The following is a 24,708-nucleotide window of genomic DNA, read 5'->3' on the forward strand; positions in this document are numbered from 1 at the left end:
TCCATGGGGATATGTGCAGTCAGGTCAAGTATCATGTGACAGGGTGCAAAGGACTTTCGCTGATAGGAACTACTGGAAGCTTTGCTTTGGTTTGTTTTCACTTTTAGCCTTTGTTATGACTCTAAAAGTTGTGAATAAAATTATGCCAATCCTATAATAAGGCCGTTTTCTGAGTCTTTCCTGTTAATTCGGAAGAAAGATATGTCTGACGGGGGAAACTTGTAAAGAATGTTACACTTCCTTCCCACAGTTCTGGAGGGGGCAAGGCCCAAGGCCAAGGTGTCCACAGGTTGAATGTCTGCCTCTGCTTCCAAGATGCCATCTTGTTACATCCTCTGGAGGGGAGGATAATAAAAAAATGCTGCTGGAATCCTCCTTTTGTTTCATTTATCTATGTTTGTTTGTTTTTTATGTGTATGGATTTTTTTTGCCTACGTGTGTCTGTGCATCATGTACTTGCAATACTCTAGGAGGCCAAAAGAGGGCTTCCGACTCCCTAAGCAGTTGTGAGCTGCTATGTGATTGCTGGGAAATGAAACAGGGTGTTCTGCCAGAGCAGTCAGGGCTCGTAACCACTGAGCCATCTCTACACCCCTTTGATGGAGCTCTAATAAGCTCTCCTGACCGTATTTTGGATAAAGGAGCCTTCATGGCCAATCATTTCTTGCAGGTCTCACCATAATGCTATTCCATTGTCCGCATCTGGATTTTGAAGTGGACACACTCAAACTACAGCAGCTATATTAGTAATCACTAAGGTGTCTGTTAGCTGGAAGATAGGACTCCTGGAGTATAAATATGTTTTATAAAGAGCATGCAACAAACTGGGCCCTTATAAAAATAAAAGAATCCAGCAAACATACAATTGTGGCATCCTAAGAAGGCAAATATTAAGCAGAATGCTATAAAAATAGATGTATTACAAAAACAATTCATATTGTTGGAAGAGGAAGAGCAGAGAAGATCCAGTTTCTCTGCACAATATCTTCCACAGTCTTGAAGAAGCGATACAAAATGTTTCGTTTAAGCAATGATACAGTGAGGTAGTGTGCTGGATAGTTTTATGTCAACTTGACACAAGCTAAAGTCATCTGAGAGGAGGAATCCTCGATTGAGAAAATCCCTCCATAGGATCTGGCTGTGGAGCATCTTCTTTTTTTTTCTTTTTCTTTTAAACAATGGCTAGAGCCAAAAATCTATTAACAGTTCTACATGGAACTGAATGAAGCTAAAGTATCTACAGTGCTTTCCATAACATCTATTCCAATCATATCAAGTAATCTTTTTGAAAAAAAAAAGTTCCTTAATTTCTTTTCTTAAATCATAATCATTTGAAAAGAACAAAGGTGCCCAACAAACGCATTTTAACCTTTTCCTGGTCATACTTGCTGTCGTTAAAACTTAAACGTGTAATACAATAAGATATAATGTTCCAATCACGTTTAAATTTCATTTGTTCGTTCAACATTTCTAACTGATCTCCAGTCAGTATTGCAGCTTGTCTCCAATTGGCCAGTTCAGTGTCTCACTATCTATTTGATTCTGTTAAGTCCAAGGTTCTGCAGAATGGTTACGTGTAGGACATTTTTATATATTCATGGTTGTCAGCCTTTAACGGCTGAGCCATCTCTCCAGCCCGGCATTTTCTTAATTAGTGATCTATGGGGGAGGGCCCAGTCCATTGTGGGTGATGTAGTCTCTGGACTGGTGGCCTGAGTTCTATAGAAAAGCAGCTGAACAAGCCAAGAGGAACAGGCCTGTAAGTAACACCCTTCCATGGCTTCTGTGTCAGCTCCTGTCTCCAGGTTTCTGTCCTTCTTGAGTCCCTGTCCTGGCTTCCTTCAATAGTGAAGAGCAATGTGAAAATATAAGCCAAATCAACCATTTCCTCCCCAACTTGCTTTTTGGTCATGGCGTTTCATTGCAGCAATAGACACCTTAAGACAGGTACAGATCAATGTTCCCTTTGAACCAATGGGGACACTGGCCTCAGAGAAGGGAGCAAACCTCCTATGTTTACATGGTAGGACAGAGGCAAAATGAGAATGCTCTCTGATTTTATGTAAGCAAAAACCGCTCACAAAGGGAGAAACCTGCTCCTGTCATACATAGGAATGAAATCCTGGTGGGCTGAGTGTAAAAACAAATTCCTAAGTCGAAATACCAATTATATAGCAAAAGCTCAATATGTCTAGTTAAATCAAATGTAAACTTTGGAGACTTTGACCTGCCCAAGAAAGAAGAACAGAAATAAAATTTAAACTCTTACCCTGAAACTACTGATAAAATAGACAAAATATATGCAAAAGTGGGTCTCAAGGTGCTGACCATCTGGAAAATGACTCCTGAGAGGAGGCAAACAGCAAATGACGTGAGTCCTAACATTGCCCAAGCATGCTGCCTGGAGGACATTGCTAAGTCAGAGCTGGAGGGCTGGAATGGTTGATTTTTTTTGTGCCACCCAGACTGGGCTACAGGGTGCCAAGATTTAGCAGCAACTCAGAGAGTGCCATCGAGGATGTAAGGATGGGACAGGCATTGAGTCGGTGGTCTCCGGAACCAGCATTTGCCCCCTTGAAGATGTAAGAAGGGGAGAAGGAAGCTTACTTACTGCTGATGGGAATGTAAGTCACTGTAGTCTCTATGGAAATCAGTATGAAGGGCCTTTAAAAACCTAAAATACAGCTACGCTAGACCCAGCTCTGCTACCCCCGGTATATACTCTACAGGGCTAGTGTATTATGGAGGAGCAGCCATGTTTACTGAGGCATAATTCACAACAACCACATTCTAGAATCAGTTTAGATGTGTATCAATGTATGCACAGATACATAAATGTGCAACACACAGAGACAAGCTCCATTTGTCCATAAGAAATGAAATTATGTCATGTTAAAGGAAATGGATAGAATTAAATCATCATGTCAAGCAAAACAAGCCAGACTCAGAAAACAAAGACCGCGTTTTCTCTTAAATGCACAACTCAGATCGAATGTGCATAAGTGTATACCTATGACATAAGAATGGAAAATGAACTATTTGGTAAAAGATAATATGCCAGTGGGAGAGGAAGATAAATAAGAATAGCAATTGGTAAATAAGATGAAGGCATATAATATGTGTACATTAAAATATCATAATAAAACCCATCACTTTTACAATAAATATATTCTAATATTTTAAAATAACCTATATCCATGAGAATTATCTATCTGTGGTATCATGTTCTTGTCTTTCCTCCCTTCTTGTCTTTCCTTCCTAATTTTAGTGTCATACTTACCTCAGACCATAGTCAGGAATTTTCCATCCTGTTCAGTCTCCAGGGAAAGATCATACATACTTTCTTTTCTTTCTCTCTTAAAACATAGTTGCTTGAATTGTCTGCTGAAATAGTCTGAAAACGGAGGCTGTTTTTAGACAATTCTTGGTTATTGGCTCAACTTCTTGAATAGACACTATTTTTTATTACATTTATTTATTTATTCACTTTACATCTGGATCACAGCCCCCTTCCTCCTCTTCTCTTGATCCCACCCTCTTTCCCCTCACCCTCTGCTTCTCCTCAGAAGAGAGGACTCCCTCCATACCAACCCACCTTCGCACATCAAGTCGCATCAGGGCCAAGGGCATCTTCTTCCACTGATTCTAGACAAGGCAGTCCAGCTAGGGTAAAGTGATCCAAAAGCAGGCAACAGAGTCATGTTAGAGACAGCCCCTGCTCCACTTGCTAGGGGACACATACGAAGTCCAAGATGCTCATCAGTGCTCATATGGGTCAGGGCCTAGGTCTAGTAGTCCAGGCATGTTCCTTGGCTGGTGCTTCAGTGCCTGTAAGCCCCCATGGGCCTGAGTTGAATAGACACTCTTTTTATAAATAAAATAATATTTAGAACATTCTTTGCTTTACAGAATATTATTAAAAAGCAACAAATTCTTCTATTTAATTCACACTTGATTTCCCTTATTATTAACATCTCACATTAGCTCAGTACATTGGCTCCAGCTAATGAAACAAGTTTTATTTCACTCATATTTCCTTAGTTTTTACCTGATTCCCACTTGTATTCCCAGAGCCTACTATATACATTATCTATATCTTGTTACATTTGCTTAAGTATCTCTGAGTATTTTTTAGTGCTGTTGCAAATGATACTGTGCTTAAATTTCAGACTCCAACTGTTCATTATAACAGAAGGCAGCAGACTTTTGTATAATACCCTTGTATCCTGTAACCTTGTTAGACTTACTTTTTCTTTTTTAGTGTGGATAGGTTTGAGGGATTATGTATATAGATAATTATTTCTTCTGTGGACAGAGGCAGTTTCATTTCTCCTTTTTTTCAATTTATTGGATAAGACCTGCTACCCATATGAAGCAGGGCATTCCGATTTCTCAAAAAAAATTGCTGAGGGTGGGGGACAAGATGGCGGCACCAGGAGAACACTGCATCTGAGGAGCAGGACAACATTTTCCGTGCAGCAACCAAGAGACTGAACTCTGGGCCCTAAAACAACAGCGATCATGTTTCCCAGGTGAGAGGAAACCCCCACGGGGTGGGAATCAGTCGGGTCCACACTCAGGCCACCCAGCCAGAACCCGAAAGAGATCCCAGGTCGCGCAGGCACTAGGTCCCCAGACCAGAGCCATACACCTGTGTGTCCCCATCACCTTCCCAGGCTGATCGGTGGACACAAAAACACCAGAGACTGGGAGTCCCAGTCGCAAGAAAACCCCACAGGGAAGGAAGGAAACGGCACTGACTTGGGTCACCCAGTCTTTCCCTGGAAAAAGTCTCCCAGATCAGTGGGTCAGAGCTGAACTGAACTGGGCTCCAGCTGCAGGCACAGACATTTGCTGCGCGCCAGCTCTCCAGCACAGACAGAGCTATGCACCCCAGGGCACCAGAGACTGGAGTCACTGTCAGGAGAAATCCTGACAGGGAACGAAGGAAAGGGGACAGACTTAGGCCACCCAGTATATCCCTGGAAAAGGTCCCGCACACTGGCCCAACCCAGGGACCTGCTATGCACCAGATAACCTGCTCTTACCAGGAGGGCCGTACCCACCCTCCACAGATTACCGGTTGGGTACTGGGGCACAGAGCCCCACCCTCAGACCCACAAAAGCCCAGAACCCCCAAGATCAACCCCCAGATACTGCTCCAAGGGGCAACCAGTTATCCCTAACAAAACTGACCAAACTATGGGAAACACAGTTACAGCAGCAGATCACTAAATTTACAGCAAGAAACCCAGAAGCAAGGCAGCTGTCTTCAGGACTTCTCCAGGTGAGAGGAGAGCCCTCTTGACTAACAAGGACCACAGTTACCACTCAGGTCTCAATGCCTGAGGTGAGCAGCAGCAATTCCTGAAAAACACTGGACATCCAGTGACTATACCCAAAAAGCTAAGAAGGCTTCCTTCAGGAAAAAACATCTTCCTGCCAAGGGGATTCTCTCCACCACAGGATTCCAGAAACCACCAGAAACTAACTCCAAAAACCTAAAATAGCCCAATGGGTAGAGTCCAGCGTAAAAGCTCAACCAACAAAAGACAGAGCAATATGGCATCTCCAGAACCCAGTTATCCAGGGGCAAGTAGACCTGGACACCCCAGCATAATTGAAAGTCAAGAAGATGACCTAACATCTATGCTCATGAAGAGGATAACAGAAGAAACAAATAAAATGTGTAAAGACCTAGAGGAAGATAAACTCAAACAGATTATGGCCATCCATAAAGAAATAGAGGAAGATAAAACAAACAGATAATGGGCATCCGTAAAGAAATGCAGGAAGTTGCGGCCAGTTTGTGGCCTTTAGAGTAGAAATGCTTAAATCACTGAAAGAAATAAAAGAAACAGAGGATTGTTCAAACAAACAGCTGAAGGAACTGAAGGAAAAACAGGAAAATACAGTCAGACAGGTGAAGGAAATCAACAAAACGGCTCAAGATCTGAAGATAGAATTGAAAAAATTAAAGAAAATACAAAAGGAGGAAATTGTGGAGAGAAAGAACTTAGGGAAGAAAGCAGGAACTACAGAGGTTAGCATAACCAATAGACTACAAGAGATGGAAGAAAAAATGTCAGGTGTGGAAGATACAATAGAAGAAATAGATGTATCTGTCAAAGAAAATGTTAAATCTAAAAAATTCCTGACACAGACCATCCAAGAAATTCAAGACAACATAAAAAGACAAAACCTAAAAATAATAGGAATAGAGGAAAAAGAAGATTCCCTACTCCAAGGCCCAGAAAATATTTTCAACAAAATCATTGAAGAAAATTTCCCCAACTTAAAGGAGAGGCCAATAAGAATACAAGACGCCTATAGAACACCCAGTAAATTAGACCAGAAAAGAAAATCTTCCCACCACATAATAATCAAAACAGTAAGTATACAGAACAAAGAAAAAAATACCAAAAGCTGCAAGGGAAAAAGCCCAAGTAACATATAATGGCAAACCCATTAGAATCACACCTGACTTTTCAACAGAGACTATGAAAGCCAGAAGGGCCTGGATGGATATCATGCAGAACCTAAGAGAACACAGATGTCAGTCCAGGCTACTATACCCAGCAAAACTCTCAGTCCTCATAGACGGGGGAAACAAGATATTCAATGACAAAAACAAATTTCAACAATACCTACACACAAATCCGGCGTTACAGAAGACATTACAAGGGAATATACAACCCAAGAAAGCTAGCTACTTTCAAGAAAACATATGAAATAATTAACCTCACTACAGTAAAACAAAAAGCAACCAAGCACACAACCTCGTGACCAACATCAAAATCAAAGGATCTAACAGCCACTGGTCATTAATCTCTCTCAACATCAATGGACTCAATTCTCCAATAAAAAGACACAAACTAACCGAATGGATGTGTAAACAAAACACAGCAATCTGTTGCATACAAGAAACACACCTAAAGTCACCTAGACATTACCTGAGGGTAAAGGGTTGGAAGACGGCTTTCTAAGCAAATGGACCCAAGAAGCAAGCAGGAAATAGATTTTCAACCAAAATTAATAACAAGAGATAGGGAAGGACGCTTCATACTCATCAAGGGAAAATTCCACCAGGAAGACATCACAATCCTGAACATCTATGCCCCAAATACAAGGGCACCCACATTTGTAAAAGAAACATTGATAAAACTTAAACCACACATATATCCCCACACATTAATAGTGGGAGACTTCAACACCCCACTCTCAACAAAGGACAGGTCAAGAAAACAGAAATTAAACAAAGAAACAATGTCTCTAACAGAGGTCATGAATCAAATGGACCTAACAGACATTTTCAGAACCTTACACCAAAAGACAAAAGAATTTACCTTCTTCTCAGCACCTCATGAAACCTTCTCCGAAATAGACCATATAGTTGGTCACAAAGCAAGCCTCAACAGATACAAGAAGATTGAAATAATTCCTTGTATCCTGTCTGATCACCATGGAATAAAGCTGGACCTCAACAACAACAGAAATAGTAAAAAGCCTACACACACATGGAAACTGAATAACTTGCTACTAAATGACAGCTGGGTAAGGGAAGAAATAAAGAAAGAAATTAAAGTCTTCCTAGAAGTCAATGAAAATGAAGACACAACATTCCCAAACTTGTGGGACACAATGAAAGCAGTGCTAAGAGGAAAGTTCATAGCACTAAGTGCCTTCAAGAAGAAATTCGAGACAGCTCATTCAAGCAACTTAATGGCTCACTTAAAAACCCTAGAAAAAGAAGAAGCAGACACACCAAAAAGGAGTAGACGGCTTGAAATAATCAAACTCAAGGCTGAAATCAATCAATTAGAAACAAGTAAAACAATTCAAAGAATCAATGAAACCAAGAGCTGGTTCTTTGAAAAAACCAACAAGATAGACAAACCCTTAGCCAAGCTAACTAAAAGGCAGAGAGACACCATCCAAATCAACAAAATCAGAAATGAAAAGGAGGACATAATTACAGACACTGAGGAAATCCAAACAATCATTAGGACTTACTTCAAAAGTCTATATGCCACAACATTTGAAAATCTAAATGAAAATAAATAAACTGTAATTAATATAAAAAATTAACTTAAAAAAAAAAAGAAAATCTAAATGAAATGGAAATTTTTCTTGATCGATTCAACTTACCAAAGCTGAATCAGGACTAGGTAAATCAATTAAATAGTGCTATATCCCCCAAGGAAATAGAAGCGGTCACTGAAAGTCTCCCATCCAAAAAAGCCCAGGACCAGATGGTTTCAGTGCAGAATTCTACCAGACCTTCAAAGAAGAGCTAACTCTAATTCTCTTCAAACTATTCCACAAAATAGAAACAGAAGGAACAATACCAAACTCATTCTATGAAGTCACAGTCACCTTGGTACCTAAACCTCACAAAGACCCAACAAAGAAAGAGTATTTCAGGCCAATCATCCTTATGACCATTGATTCAAAAATGCTCAACAAACTTGGGAAGTGGCATGCATGCAGAAAGGGGAGGGAGGGTGGGATCGGGAGGGGAAGAGGGAGGGGCTTATGGGGGGATACAAAATGAATAAAGTGTAATTAATAAAAAATTTAAAAAAAATAAAAAACATGCTCAACAAAATACTTGCAAACCAAATACAAGAACACATCAAAGATATCATCCACTATGACCAAGTTGGCTTCATCCCAGGTATGTATGGGTGGTTCAATATATGGAAATCCATCAATGTGATCCACCATATTAACAAACTGAAAGAAAAAAAACCACATGGTAATCTCCCTAGATGCTGAAAAAGCATTTGACAAAATACAACATCCATTCATGTTTAAAGTATTGGAGAGATCAGGGATACAAGGCACATATCTAAACATAGTAAACACAATATACAGCAAGCCTATAGCCAACATCAAACTGAATGGAGAGAAAATTAAAGCAATCCCATTGAAATCAGGGACAAGGCAAGGCTGCCCACTCTCTCCATATCTCTTCAACATAGTGCTGGAAGTCCTTGCTAGAGCAATAAGACAGTTGAAGGAGATCAAGGGGATACAAATTGGAAAGGAAGAAGTCAAATTATCACTATTTGCAGATGATATGATAGTATACGTGAGTGACCCCAAAAACTCTACCAGGGAACTCCTACAGCTGATAAACACCTTCAGCCAAGTGGATGGATACAAAATTAACTCAAAAAATCAGTAGCCCTCCTGTATACAAAAGACAAAAGGGCTGAGAAAGAAATTAGGGAAACAACACCCTTCACAATAGCCACAAATGACATAAAGTACCTTGGTGTAACCCTAACCAAGCAAGTCAAAGACTTGTATGAAAAAAATTCAAGTCTCTGAAGAAAGAATTAGAAGATATCAGAAGATGGAAAGATCTCCCATGCTCATGGCTTGACAGGACTAATATAGTAAAAATGGCCATCTTACCAAAAGCAATTTACAGATTCAATGCAATTCCCATCAAATTACCAACACAATTCTTTACAGACCTGAAAAGAAAAATTCTCAACTTCATATGGAATAACAAGAAACCCAGAATTTCTAAAACAATCCTCTACAATAAAAGATCTTCTGGAGGTATCTCTATCTCTGATCTTTAGCTGTATTATAGAGCAACAGTAATAAAAACTGCATGGTACTGGCATAGAAACATAATGGTGGATCAATGGAACCGAACAGAGGACCCAGAGATAACCTGACACACTTATGGACACCTGATCTTTGACAAAGATGCCAAAACCATACCATGGAGAAAAGATAGCATCTTCAACAAATGGTGCTGGTCTAACTGTATGTCTACATGTTGAAAAATGCAAATAGATCCGTACTTATTATCCTGCACAAAACTAAAGTCCAAGTGGATCAAAGACCTCAATATAAAACCAGACACATTAAATCGGTTAGAAGAAAAAGTGGGGAATACCCTTGAACTCATTGGCACAAGAGACAACTTCCTGAACAGAACACCAACAGCACAGGCTCTAAGAGCAACAATCAATAAATGGGACCTCATGAAACTGAAAAGCTTCTGTAAAGCAAAGGACACTGTCATAAAAAAAAAAAAAAAGACTGCCTACAGATTGGAAAAGAATCTTCACTAACCCTTTATCTGACAGAGGGCTAATATCCAGTATATATAAAGAACTAAAGAAGCTGAAAAGCAGCAAACCAAGTAATCCAATTAAAAAATGGCGCACGGAGCTAAACAGAGAATTCTCAATATTGAATGACAGAGAAACATTTAAAGAAATGTTCAACGTCCTTAGTCATAAGAGAAATGCAAATCAAAATGACCCTGAGATTTCACCTTACACCCATCAGAATGGCTAAGATCAAAAACTCAAGTTACAACACATGCTAGAGAGGTTGTGGAGAAAGGAGTATTACTCTGCAATGAAAAATAAGGAAATCATGAAATTTGCAGGTAAATGGTGGGACCTGGAAAGGATCATCCTGAGTGAGCTGTCCCAGAAGCAGAAAGACACTCATGGTATATACTTACTCATATAGACCTATAACATAGGATAAATCTACTAAAATCTATACATCTAAAGAAACTAATCAAGAGAGACTAAAACGCTCAATCCCCATCCCGAAAGGCAAAGAGGATGGACATCAGAAGAAGAAGAAAACAGGAAACAACCTAGGAACCTGCCACAGAGGGCCCCCGAAAGGCTCTGCCTGCAGACTATCAAAGTAGACGCTGAGACTTATGGCCAACTGTTGGGCAGACTGCATGGAATCTTATGTAAGAAGTGGGAAATAGTAAGATCTGGAGAGGACAGGAACTCCACAAGGAGAGCAACAGAACCAGAAAATTTGAACACAGGGGTCTTCCCAGAGACTCATACTCCAACCAAGTACCAGGCATGGAGATAACCTAGAACCCCTGCACAGATGTAGCCCATGGCAGTTTAGTGTCCAAGTGGGTTCCATAGTAATGGGAAGAGGGACTGCCTCCAACATAATCTGATTGGCCTGCTCTTTGATCACCTCCCCCTTGGCGGGGGAGCAGCCTTACCAGGCCACCGAAGATGACAATGCAGCCACTCCTGATGTGATCTGATAGACTAAGATCAGAAGGAAGGAGAGGAGGACCTCCCCTATCAGTGGACTTGGGGAGGGGCATGCATAATGAAGGGGGAGGGAGAGTGGGACCGGGAGGGGAGGAGGGAGGGGCTTATGAGGGGATACAAAGTGAATAAAGTGTAATTAATAAAAGAAAAAATTGCTGAAATAAACGCAAATCTCATTCAAAAACACTTTCCAAACTGACACATAAAATTAATCATTGAACATTCACCACATACCGTTCATCAGTGTGACACCTTGACGCCTGCCAGTCTGAGTGTGATGGGTTCATAGACTGGGAGTCTTAAGCAGCAGACAGTCGTTCCTTACAGGGCTAAAGGTCCAGGAGTCCACAGTCAAGGTGCCCTCATTAGTGCTTCTGTGTGCTGTCTTTCTTCCTTGCATCTGACTGTGCCCAGAGAAGACAATGCTACAGCATCTCTTCCTTTTCTTCTTGAGGGGCCAGCCTAAAGCCTGCATGGCATTACATGTCTGAGTACGGCAGCTCCCAGTTCCCAGGTTGAAATCCTTATCCCCATGTGATGGTATCAGAAGGAGGGGATTGGGGAGAGATTATTAGATGGTAAAGATGCAATGGTCTTGGAAAGATTAGCGTGCCCGTGGGAGAAGCTTGTTGTGGTCTCTTGCTCCTTCTTCCACACGAGAACACAGTAAGAAGATGCTCCTAGGAGCATGGCCATCATCAAACCTCTCATCTGCCTATAGCTTAATTCTGGGCTTTCCAGCCTCCATAAGCATGAAAAATAAATGTCTGCCGTTTATAGACCACCTGGCTTGGGGTATCTCGTTAAAACATCCCCCAAACTGGGCAGGACCCTATCGAACCTAATTTCCTCCAAAGGCCCTAAATCCAATCAACATTACATTGGGATTAAGGCTTCAGTATATGAATTTTGGAAAGGCATAGTCCTCCAGTCTTTAATAGAACCCACACATATCTCTTTAAGCCTTAATGAATCACCAAATATATTTAATTTCAAAGTCATGCGCACCTAACATAGTATCAATTTTAGGTATCAACAGTAACTCCCCAGAGGGGCACAGTGTCCTTAGGTAATTCCCATTCATCTCTTTGGTATCCTATAAATTAAATACTGTGATATATGTTACATGGTAGGACATTAAGAGAAGGAAGGAAAGAAGGAATCTGATATGCACAGTCACATGACCTAAATTGCAAGGAAAAAAAAAAAACCTTGACAAGTACAGTTTTCATACCTAACTTGTCATGCAGTCATGGCTGCCATTGATAACTGGCATCTTCCACTCTTCTTTAATATCTTCCTTTCCCTCAGCCGGTGTGGTTCTTCATGTGGAATAGTGACTAGGGTCTGGGGCATTAGTTGTCCTGCCTGAATCGACTTGTTGACTCTCCATTGCCTCTTGAACATGATGAAAGGTAGAAGGCACTCTAGAAAGGCTGGTGCATTACGGACACAGTTTTCTTCCCTCCACTGTGGAGTGGAAGCTCGGTGTCTGTCTCCCTGGCTGTCGGGATTAGACTCTCCACACTTTACAGTAATTTCCCTGATCACTCAGAGCTACAATCGAGTTAAAAATGGCCAAGTGGTAGTCATCTGGCTTAATGTGATCATTGGTGTGTTTCCTCATATTAAGTCTTCCCTTGGGAACTGTAGTACATGGTCATAGGAACAGGAAGCAACCATTCCTCTGGTGGTCACTGGCAGTGGTAGTGAGCTGTTTCGCTCCCTGGTTCTAGAACAAGTATCATCTCTTAAGAGCATGAGTGTCCTCCTGGAAAACAATGCCCCAGGCTCATGCCATAACTACTGTTACATCTCATTATTCTATCAAACCAACTGCTTCAGGCTGATGGGAAGCTCGGTAATACCGGTGAGTCTCGTGAACACACGCACGTACCTACTGCACTGGCTGTGGGGTAAAAAGTAAGGGCTCGCTTCCAGGTTCTGAAAACCGACCAAGCCCTGTGCTTGCAAACCTACCAATCCCTAAGCTTGAAACCAACCAATCCCCGAGTTTTCCCCAAGCTCAGGACTTGAAATCCCATCAGTCCTCACCCTGGAAAACTCGAACCCTAAGAAACCCTATACAAGCCTGTCTCCTGCTCAGTTCTCTGCTATCTTACCCAAGCAGGGGCAGCCATCTCTGTGTCTTTCCCAGTAAATCTCTTCTGTGAAGTTTGTTGTATTCCTTTGTGGTATTCCTTGGCTCTTAACTGCCAGAATACCTTTCCCTTCAGAACTACAACACTTCCATTTGGGGAATCCTTTTCTTTCAGAGTATGAAGTGCAGTCCTTAATCAAAGCAGTGATGAGTGGGTAACACGATGGTGGATAAGCCATACCATAGTTCATGGATGGCAGCTTTGGCAGGCCATTGTTTGCAAGAAAAGCAAATCCTTATCAACTGTCTAGTCTAATAACAGGAAAAAAAAAAAAAAGGCTGCCTCTTTCTTGAAAGAAACTATTCAGGGAAATCAGTTTTCCAATAAAAAGCTGACTGACCACATTGAGAACATGAGTTACTTTTCTCATTAAATAACACCTGATAGAAACACCTTCAGAGAAAAAGGATTCATTTTGGCTCATGCTTCATGAAATAGTTTGCCATGGTAGAAAGACACCATGGCAAGAACAGCTCACCACTGTGGCAACAGGAGCCCAAGGCAGCTGGTTACATCCTGCTAACAGGCAAAGAGCAGAGTCGACTAAAGCTGTGTTGTAGTTGTACAGTTGTTGTTGTTGTACAGCTGTGCTGTAGCAGTTTTCTCCATGATGGAAACATTCCATCCAGCAGTTAATCTCTTTAAGACTGATGGTCAACAACCCAAAATAGTTCAGGAAGTCCCTGAAGCTGACTAGATTCACTAGAACCACCCTCCCAGGGGCAAACAGACTACTGAGAGTCACTCCCAGACAAGAGAAGCTGCAAAGAAGATGCTCAGATGAGCCAAACTATAAGGAAGAATCTGAGACCAGACCAAATGCCTGGAAGAAACAAAAACCAGCCAAGGTGCTTGAATGAGGCTCCGATCAACTGAGCCACCTGGAAAGGACACTCTGCAACCTATCAAGCTGCCTGCAGCTTGTACATGTGCTCCAGGTTCCCAGATTTTGTGAACCTATGCTAGCTTTGGCGATGCAGCTGTCTTTGAGTCATTCATGCTCTTGTAAGTAACCTCAATAAAACTTACTGGTTCACCAAGTTGGACTTTCTTGGCACCTGTACTTTGCTCTGTTGTGGGCTTCCTATCAGAAGTGAATTGACGTGTGCTTTGCATTTCCCCAGAAAAAAAGTCTGAGAGAAGGGCCATCCATTTATTTATGATCCTGAAGCCCTGCTTCACTGGCCATATATCTGCTAGCTAAGCTCCATGTCTAAAAGGTTACACAATCTCTCCAAGAAAGAACCAGCAGCTAGGGTCCAAAGGATCAAACACACGTGTCTGTGGTAGTGGTGGTAATTCAAACTAAACCACTGTGGAAAGGTGCTTTAATAGCAGATACACCGAGAAGCTAGAGATTGTATTTGCTCTGTAGCTCCATCTTTCACGAGATGCTATTTGAGGCTTGCTGTTCATCACTCTGAACTCTGATTACAGCCTATCAGGATCTTCCTAGAGCTGACTGTCCAGTCAGTTATGTATTGCTTGAGTGGAAAACCTGGATCTCTGAGCTCATCCTTTCCCTTGTCCAGCCACATGAGCAGCAGCCAGTTAATCTCGCCTTCCCATCAGTGTGACAGAGTATGTCCAAGACATCCCATACACATCCACTCTGCTCCTCGCTCGTGTCGTTGATTAGGAGTGTCCTCTTGTGGTGTTTTGCACAAATGTACACTCTGATCATATAGCAATGCTGTTCTCTTTTCATAGCCACCAGCATCTTTATACTAACCAGCTCCAGAAACTCCAAAAGCAACTCAGGAAACTGTCTTAAGATTTTGCTTCTCTGCTCTCAGTAGCAAAATCTGTATTGGTTGAGGCTCTTCACAGAAGCAGAATACAAGGTGTGTGAGTGTGTGTGTGTGTGTGTGTGTGTGTGTGTGTGTTCACATTTAAATAGATTTACTGCACGTCATTGCCTCACAGGGTTATGAAAACTAGCAAATTCAAAGCCCGCACTGTGGTTTAGCAGGCTGGTGACCCAGGAGAGCTGATACTGCAGTTCCTGGAGGCTCAGGAATGCTGAGGGTGCAGACAGACTCTGGAAGAATTATGCTGGAGAATCCCACCTTGCTGGAGAAAGCCGGTCATTTGCTTAGTCTTGGCCTTGTGCTGACTGAATGAGACTCACTCGTGTCATCGAAAGCCTCTTGCCTTTTCAAAGTTTCCCAATTTGAATGTCAGTCTCATCCAGAGAGATGAGTATGCCTAATTAATGTAGTAAGTATCGTAGCATTACATGGTTCTTCATCCATTTATTTATTTACTTGGTTGTTGGCTGCATGTGTGCTAAGCAAGCATGACCCCTCTACAGAGCCCATCCATTTGATTTAATTTATTTGAATCTCTATATTAAAGTGTGTTTCCCTTGAAGAGCATGGAAAGAGTCATTTGTCTCCTAATCCAAGCTCATAATCCTTATTTTATAATTGATGTAACTAAACCATTAACATGTTAAAATTGACACAGTTTTAATATTTGGTATGCTTAAAGCTACTTCCAATATTTAATTTTTTATTTATTTTATTTTATGTGTATTGTGAGTGATTGGTGTGCGTGTAGATGTGCACTCTGTGCGTGCGGTGCCCTTGGAGGCCAGAAGAGGGCGCAGGATCCCATGGAACTGGACTTGCATGTGGCTGTGAGCTGCACCCAACAGGTGTTCTTGTCTTCTGAGGCATCTCTTCAGCCTCTACTTTGTCTCCTAGTTCTCCCTTGTTTTTCTGATTCCTGGGGTTACACTTAAGCATTTTGCATAATTCCACTTTATTCTTTCAGTGTGTCAACATTATTTATTTTATCTTTTTGGTAGGGTTTCGCTAAATTTGCAGTGAACCTTTTTAGGTAATGCAAATTCATCTTCAAATACCAGAGCACTGTTTCATGTAATGTGGTGTGTGTGTGTGTGTGTGTGTGTGTGTGTGTGTGTGTACGCCTTATAATAGAATATTTCCAATCCTTCTCCTGTTTCGTTTTTGAGATGTCGTACATATCCATATGCTAAAATCACCTAGTACAGTTTTGCTATGATCACTGTCTTACGCTGCATTTAGATTTAGTGCCAGGATCTATGCTGCTGGGATGGTTTCATTACCACTCTTAAAATACTTTCTGATATTTCATATAGCCTTTATTCTTATTCATTAGTTATTAAGTATGGCATTTAATTTCCAGGCATTTTTATATTTCTGAGCTGTTTTCTGTCATCTTTATTATGTTGCTTTTCAGCAGAATATGCTATATTTTGGCTGATAATACTGTCTTCTGCATTATTGCTACTCTTCTATATTCTGGTAACTGGCTACTGATAGAGGATTGTTGAATGTTCTAAGTGTCATTGTGGATTTACCTACTTTGCCTTCCACTTCTGATATTGTTTTTCTTATACCTTTTTAACCACTGTTAATAGGACATATGCACATAAGACTGTGATGTCATCATAATAAATTGATGTTTACTATTGTGAAATTTCCTTCTTTACATATGGTAATCTTTTTATCCTAAAGCCTACTTTGAAATTGATAACCACTACGGAACTGCAATCACTGTTTGAACATGACACACCTCCCATTTTATGCTTCTGTTAATTATCATTTTAATTTCTGGAGAGTATGTGCGCACATTCTTGTAATGGAGAGAGCTAACCAAATGTATACTTATCCTAAATAGGGTACCATGACAAACCAAGGAAGCAGGTACCTCAAGTCTAGTTTGGAGAACCAATGAGTTATTGGGGCTGCTTACAGGAGTATGAGTGATTCAAAATCAGCTGCATTGCTGAAAAGTTCACTGTGCATGGTGACAGCTCATGAAAACTGCATCCCCAGAGCTCCCTGCACAACTTGGAGTTTGCTCAAGCAAGTCTTTTCTTACCCTCTAATTGCTTACTGCTTTTATAAACCCGGGGAGAGGACTCATGGATCTTGTCATGTTCTGAGCTTCATGAGCCTGCAAGTGTCCTTCGAGTCTTGAGACTTACAGCCCTCTCCCTCACTTTAGGAGGCAATGCTTTGATTCACAGGAAATAAATGCACAACACTCTAGCTCTTTCATTCTCTCTGCTCCCTCTTCCATTCTGCTTCATGAGTCTTGGAAGGAGTGACATAGAGGCCTGGATATTGTCTTCCATTTATGGCTGAGCAATGCTATGTATTGGGGGGGGGCTTTATTAATGATGATCTCTGTGGGAACGACTGCCAACCGCAAAAATAGAACTTTGCATCTGTGACCAAGGCCAAAAGCAGAAGTAATCTATGGGCATAAAGAGAAATGTTTAGTGGACCATTTGACAGGCACATCATACCCCTTTATCAAACAATATCAGTACGCTCTCAGCTGGGGCCTATGGACTTTCCCAGACCCAGATCTCTGTCTTGGTTTACAGTATCAGATAGGGATTCCTTCCTGGGAAGTGGGCCTTAAGTTCAAGCAGAAGCAGTAAGTTGCACCCGTGTCAGTTTTGTCACTATTGCACAACTTCTTGCACATACCTCTCAGCCTGATGAGAGTGTAGTATGTAATAGTCACTATAAATTACAACTGTTGGAGACAATATACCCTTACGTCACTGCAAAAGCAATTTAAGAAGGAAGAAGCATCTAACAGCCTTATTTTCCTTATCTCAAAACCAAAGCACAGTGTCTTTATCAATAGTGTCTTACTACCTAGTTCTAGTATGAAACCAGCAGCTAGAGCAGCAGCCTTTATGGTTGGGATTAGCCTTCATGTATTAGAGATTTCCACAGTCAACAACCCACAGGGGAGTACTGTCTCCTGGAACCCAATAATGTTACAGCCCTGGGAAGGTTTAAATTTTTTTAAATACATGCATGGTGCCTTTATTTAAAATTTCTAACTAGTGTAAGTTGTGTCCTTCTGGTAGCTTTCCAAATGACAAAATACTCAAAAGTTAGCATTTCATCATGAATCTCTTTAGAGAAAGCAGGCACACTCTCTGAAGGCTCACTGCCGTCTACTCTGAGCAAGTGTCAACTGCTCTTGAATGGTGTTCTACTTGTTGTGATAGCTATGATTTAAAAAAGAAAAAAAAACATTCTGATCAAAAACTGCTTCAGGAGGGAGGGATTTGCTTGGATAACGCTTCTAGATCATACTCCATTCCGGAGGGAGAGCAGGACAGAAACTCAAGGCAGGAAGCTAGAGGCAGGAGCCACAGGAAGGTTACTTAGCTCGCCCTAAGGTTTCCAGCTGGCTTTCTAATAGCCCAGACACACCTGCCCAGTGACAGTACTGCTACAGTGTGCTGGGTCTGCCCACATCAACCATCAACTGAGACAATCTCCCCAAGGCATGGCCGCAGACCAGTCTGATCCCAGCAATTTTTCAATTGAACGTTCCTCTTCAGGTGATTCTAGGTAGCCTCGATTTGAAAATAACAACTAACCTAGACAGATGGCTACAGAGATACTACAAAAGAAATGTTATACAAGTCCAATACAATATAAAATGATCCTTCCGTACCGCAACACTTTCATTTAAAAGGCGATACTGGGACTGGTAACAGCGGCGGCAGTAGCAGCAACAGCAAGAGTAGCAGCAGTGTGCACCCCTAACTCCTTCCCCGAGTTCCCCTCCGGTTGCGCAGGTCACCACGCCCAACACCATGCTCTTCAGCGGGACTTCTCACCAGGACCTGTCCCAGCGGGTAACCGATCGATCGCCTGGGCCTGGAGATGGCCAAGGTGATCACCAAGAAGTTCAGCAACAGGAAGACCAGGGTGGAGATCCGAGAAAGTGTGAGAGGGGAGGATGTCCACATTATCCAGAGCGGCTGCCGGGAGATTAATGACAACCTGATGGAGCTCATGATCAATGCATGCAAGACTGCATCTTCATGCAGGGCAACTGCCGTGAAACCTTGCTTCCTTTATGCCTGGCAAGATAAAAAATCGTGCTCTGATTTCTGCTAAACTTGTGGCCAACATGCTGTCAGTCGCTGGGGCTGATCAGGTCATCACCATGGACCTGACTGCCTCTCAGATCCAGGGATTGTTTGATACTCCTGTGGATAATTTATATGCAGAGCCCGCAGTTCCTCAGTGGATTCGGGAGAACATCACTGAATGGAGAAACTGTATCATCGTTTTCCCAGATGCTGGAGGAACCAAAAGGGATTTACATCAATTGCAGACAGACCGAATGTGGACTTTGCTTTGATTCGCAAAGAGAAAGGAAGCAAAGGAAGTGGACCGGATGGTTCTGGCAGGTGCTGTGAAGGCCCGGGCGGCCATGGCTGACACGTGTGGTACCATCTGCCATGCTGCAGACACATTACTCTCAGTGGGTGCCACCAAAGTGTATGCTCTCCTTACCCATGGAATCTTCTCTGGGCCAGCTATGTCCAGAATAAATAATGCTGCCTTTGAAGCTGTTGTTGTCACCAACACAGTTCCACAAGAGGACAAAACACAACACTGCTCCAAGATGCAGGTGACTGACATTTCAATGATCCTGGCTGAGGCCATTCGAAGGATCCACAATGGGGAATCCGTGTCCTACCTGTTCAGCCTTGTTCCACTGTAGTCCGGATTGGGATACTGAAGGAGGAGCAAGCCTCCTCCAACTTCTCATAGTCTTTGTCCGCCTGCTGTTTTAGCGTTAGGACTCAGCAATTCTAGGATGACCAGTGGCAAAAGCATCCTATCTATGTACACTCTGAGATTCCTTGTCTCCCCTTCTAACCCTCAAGACTATGTCTTTCCAGTTTGTGGGGGGTGGGGCCAGAGGGAGGTGGTGGTTATTTGGTCTTTGAGTAAACTGATGTTAATAAAGGCAACATTTGGATACAGCCAAACCGATGGGAGACCGCTCATCTCCACCTCTGTAACCCGCTGTCATTTCCCATGATCCTTTAGTCCTCCTCATGCCGGTGAGCCGCTGTTACCACAGGGCTAATCTTCATCTCCCCACCCATGACGGGCTCAACGAGGCCTGAGCTGATCACCCTAAGAAAACATTGCCCTGTACTGAAGGCTACTGTGCCTGGCAGTGGACTCTGTTCCCCTATTCACACTGGCCACAAATGGCTGCTGGAAATACTTGGCGTCGGTGAATGATCTCTCACCCACTGCCCTGGAGGAAGGACTGTCCACCACTAGCCTCATTTGTTTCACCTGAGCTGTTTTTATTATTTATGTCTCCCAGGAACAATGGTTATGCTCAGGCACAAAAGCTGTGCAGAAGCTTTCTAGCATCACATTTGTTTTTTTTTTAATTTTCTTCCCTGGGAACTCCAGCTCAACACAAATTTTACCTCATTTGCCACGAGTGACTAAGGCAGGCCCCTCTGCATGTTTTCTATTCTGTCTCATCCCATCTTGATTGTGTTGGCAACCAAGTACGTTATAATCCAATTCACACGTTAGTCTGAAATCACCCAGAGCTGTAGACTCTCTTGCACCTCGAGGCATTCACAACATACCATAGGACTCAGAAAAGCTACTAAGGCCCTATTCTTTTATTAATTCATTGAGAATATTCTCCTCACACTTCTCCCCCTAACTCCTCCAAGATTGGCTCGCACTTTCCTGCCCCCACCCTAGCTCCACAGTTGGTGGGGGAAAGGGCCTGTGAATGCCCTCTGCATGCTAGAATGTGGACTGCCTTGATCTTATACAGATCTTGTGCAAGCAGCAATAGCTACTTCAAGTTTATGAGCGCACTGGATCTCTTTTTAAAACTATTCTGCAAAATAGTCTACCAGGCCCAATGAACTGGGCATCTGATACGGCTTATTACTCTGTTCATCTTTGATTGTCTTCTAGTCTCTGGTATCCATGGGGAAATTGAACAGTAATAACCATGGCCCACATGAGGCAGCCAATAAGTATTGATTCCCTCATATTGCCTTAGGTTATTCAGCCTTTGTCTAAAATAGTAGCTTTCAGCCTTCCTAATGCTGCGACCCTTTAATGCAGTTCCTCGTGTTCCCCAACCATAAAATTATTTCCTTGCTACTTCATAATTGTAATTTTGCTACTTTTATGAATCATAAGGTAAATATCTGATATGTGATTGTGTAGGGGTCGCAAAACACAGGTCGAGTTCCACTGGTCTAAAAAGATTGATAGTTACTTTACTCAGTTTATCTGTTTCTGTGGCTCTCTAACTGGTTACAGACACACTATGATGAATCATAAAAGCATTCTAAGTCAAAGAAGCTAGTGTGTGTTTTACACTATATGATTCCGCCAGTATGAAAATACATAATAAGAAAACCTATATGAAGAGAAAGTAGGTTAGAGTTGCTAAGTATGGAGTAGAAGGCAAACTCTCCCACTCTAAGAAGTCCTTGGTTACTTGCAGTTAGACTGAGAGAGTTTGTCTTCTCCAGGGATGAGTCCCTTAGTTGGTTATCCAGCAGCAAGAAATCAGCCCTGAAATCACACACATACAAGCCACATTAACCAGACTCAGAAGGCTGAACTTATACACTTATGGGTAATAAAGGAAAAAGGAACCATACATTTGAGAAGGAGTGAGGAGGGGAAGGGGCATGGGAGGAGCTGGAGAAAGGGGGAAAGTGGTATAATTACATTTTGATTTAAAAAAAATAACTGTACATAAAATCTTTAAAATATCTGACGGTCTTAAAAACAAACATGGCTTTAGCTCTGGTTGGGACCTGCCCTTGCCTGGTGTGATCACGCATCTCATCTCCTAACTTTACCTGGTCTAACTCCAGCCATGCAGCCCCTGCCTTGGCCCAGTCTAAGGCAGGACAGATTCTCATCCCACAAACACAAAGTGAGAATTCCACATCCCTAAGTGAAACTGAAAAAAATAATCGACATAAATGGCCAAGACACAGTGTCTCCCATCAAACCCACTAGCCTGATTTAAAAAACAAAACAAAACAAAAACATTTTCTAGTGAGAACAACCTGAAAGAATCCTAGGCCACAGGATTTAAAAGAAAAATCATAGATTTTTGTCAGATGACTCAAGGAACTCAAGACATGAACAAACATTTTCTTGATCTCCAAAGGATAACAATAAATGCCTGAGAAATATCAAATAACATGAAAATGCACAGCTGAACTAAGTGGTGAAGATAATTCTGGATTTGAATACTGCATTCAATAAGGAAATAGAAACACTGGAGAGAACACAAGTTGAAATGAAGATGGAATAGAAAAACTCAGTATACCCCTATTAGAAAACTCCAGGGGAAAACCATATAAGTAAAACAAATTAAGCAGAAGATAGACTATCAGAACCTGAAAATAAAACAAGGTTCTAGACAAAATACACAAAAAAAATCTATCTTTTTAAGCACAGAAAGGAATATGCAGGAAATGTGGGATATCATCAAAAGACCTAATCCTCTAATTATACACACAGGTGATAATGAAACAGATTAGATTTGAGACAAGATCAAAGAAAAATACTTCCCCAAACTAAGGAAAAGCACACCCATACACATACAAGAACAACACAGAACACCAAACAGACAAGCCCAGGGAAGAACATTCCCAAGACATAATTTGGTTTAAACACTAAATGTACAGAACAAGAATAATTTTTGAAAGCTGCAAGCAAAGAAGGTCACATAAAAAAAGAAAACCTACCAGAACAATAGCAGATTTCTCAATGGCAACTTTGAGAACCAGAAGAGCATGGAGCAATGCACGCCAAGTTCTGAAAGACCAAGACTGCCAGCTGAGACTACAGTACCCAGGAAAACAATCAGCTATAATTTAAGGAGAATAAAAAAACCTTCTGTGAAATAAACAGCCACAAAAAGTTCATATCTAAAAACAAAAATTCTGGGCAGAATACTGGAAACAATACTCCAAAGTGAAGAAAGGGATTAGTACAGCCAAGTATATGAGATATACACACACACACATATATGTATGTATATATATACGTATGTATATATATGTATATATACTTATGTGTATATATATATACATATGTGTATATATGTGTGTGTATATATGTATATGTATGCATATATGTATGTGTTACATAAGCAAATATAAATAAATAATATAGATAAAACAAATATATAAATATAATTTAATGAAATATCACAATTAAGAACAGAAAACAAGCCAGACAGTGGTGGCACATGTCTTTAATCGCAGCACTCAGGAGGAAGACGCAGGTGAACCTCTGTGAGTTCAACAAAGTGAGTTCCTAGACAGCCTGGGTTACACAGAGACGCCCTGTCTTGAAAAAACAAAAAACAAAAAGCAAAACAAACAAACAAAGAACACAAAGCAAGCAAAAAAAAAAAATGCATCAAAATGTAATCTACACATATTTTCAATAATAACTCTAAATACTAATGGTCTCAATGTTCCAATCAAAAGACGCAGGCTAGCTTAATGGATCATGAAGTATAGTCCATAATGGGCCACCTACAAGATACCTGTCTTAGCTTTAAAGAAAACACCACCTTAAAGTGAAAGAACGGAAAAAGCACTCCAAGCAAATGGGATCAGGAAGCAAGCATTAGCTATTGTCATCCTAATGTCTCCCAGAATAGACTTCTAACTAAAACGAATCAGAAGAGACAAAGAAGGGCCCTTCATTCAGACCAGGGGGTGTGGATGTGGCCTTGTTGGAGTAGGTGTGTACTTGTTACATGGGGGGGTGGCCTTTGAGGTTTCTAAAGCCCAAGCCAGGCCCAGTGTCTTGCTTACAGTCTGCTGCCTGTGGATCAGGATGGAGAGTTCTCAGCTACTGCTACAACAGCATGCCTGTCTGCTTCCTGCCCCTAAGATCGTGCACTAATCCTCTGAAACTGTCAGCAAACCCCCAATTAAATGCTTTCTTCTGTAAGAGTTGCCTTGGTCATGGTGTCTCTTCACATCAATAGAACAGTAACTAAGACACACATGGAGAAAAAGATCATGGACACGCTCAGATTTACAAAAGCATCAGAAGCAATAAAACATCTTAGAGTAAGCCTAACTAGGAGATAAAAGACCTCTATAATGAAAAATCAAATAGCTGAAGAAAGAAAGTTAGAAAGATGCTAGAAAATGGGAAGGTACCCCATGTTCATAGATCCACAAGATTAATGTTGCTAAAATGACCACCCTACCAAAAGCAATTTACAGATTACACATAACATTCTTCACATAAATAAATAAATAAATAAATAAATAAATAAATAAATAAAGCATCCCAAAACGCATATGGAGCCAGAGAAGATCACAGACAGCCAAGACAATCCTGAGAAAATACAGTAATGGTATATCAGTTGTCATTCAAGATAAATCATAAAACTAGAGTAATAAAAGCAAAATGGCACTTTTGCAAAAACAGACATGAACACCAATGGGATGAAATGTAAGACCTAAATATGAGTTTACAAATTTACAGTCATCTGATATTTGACAAAGAGGCCAAAAATACACTCTGAAGAAGAGGCAACATCATCAACAAACGGTGCTGGAAAAATGAGTGTCTACGTGTAAAAGAGTGAAATTAGACACATCG

The 24,708-nt window shown here is 41.3% G+C and overlaps 1 pseudogene; it reads left to right on the forward strand.

Annotated features, from left to right (window-relative positions):
* Positions 1–19,777, forward strand: part of LOC129666309 (ribose-phosphate pyrophosphokinase 2-like) — a 40,745-nt pseudogene extending 20,968 nt beyond the window's left edge.
* The last annotated feature ends 4,931 nt before the right edge of the window (positions 19,778–24,708 follow it).

This window comes from Psammomys obesus, unplaced genomic scaffold (assembly GCF_907164565.1).
Source record: "Psammomys obesus unplaced genomic scaffold, mPsaObe1.curated_primary_1811, whole genome shotgun sequence".
In the NCBI taxonomy this organism is placed as follows: Eukaryota; Metazoa; Chordata; class Mammalia; order Rodentia; family Muridae; genus Psammomys; species Psammomys obesus.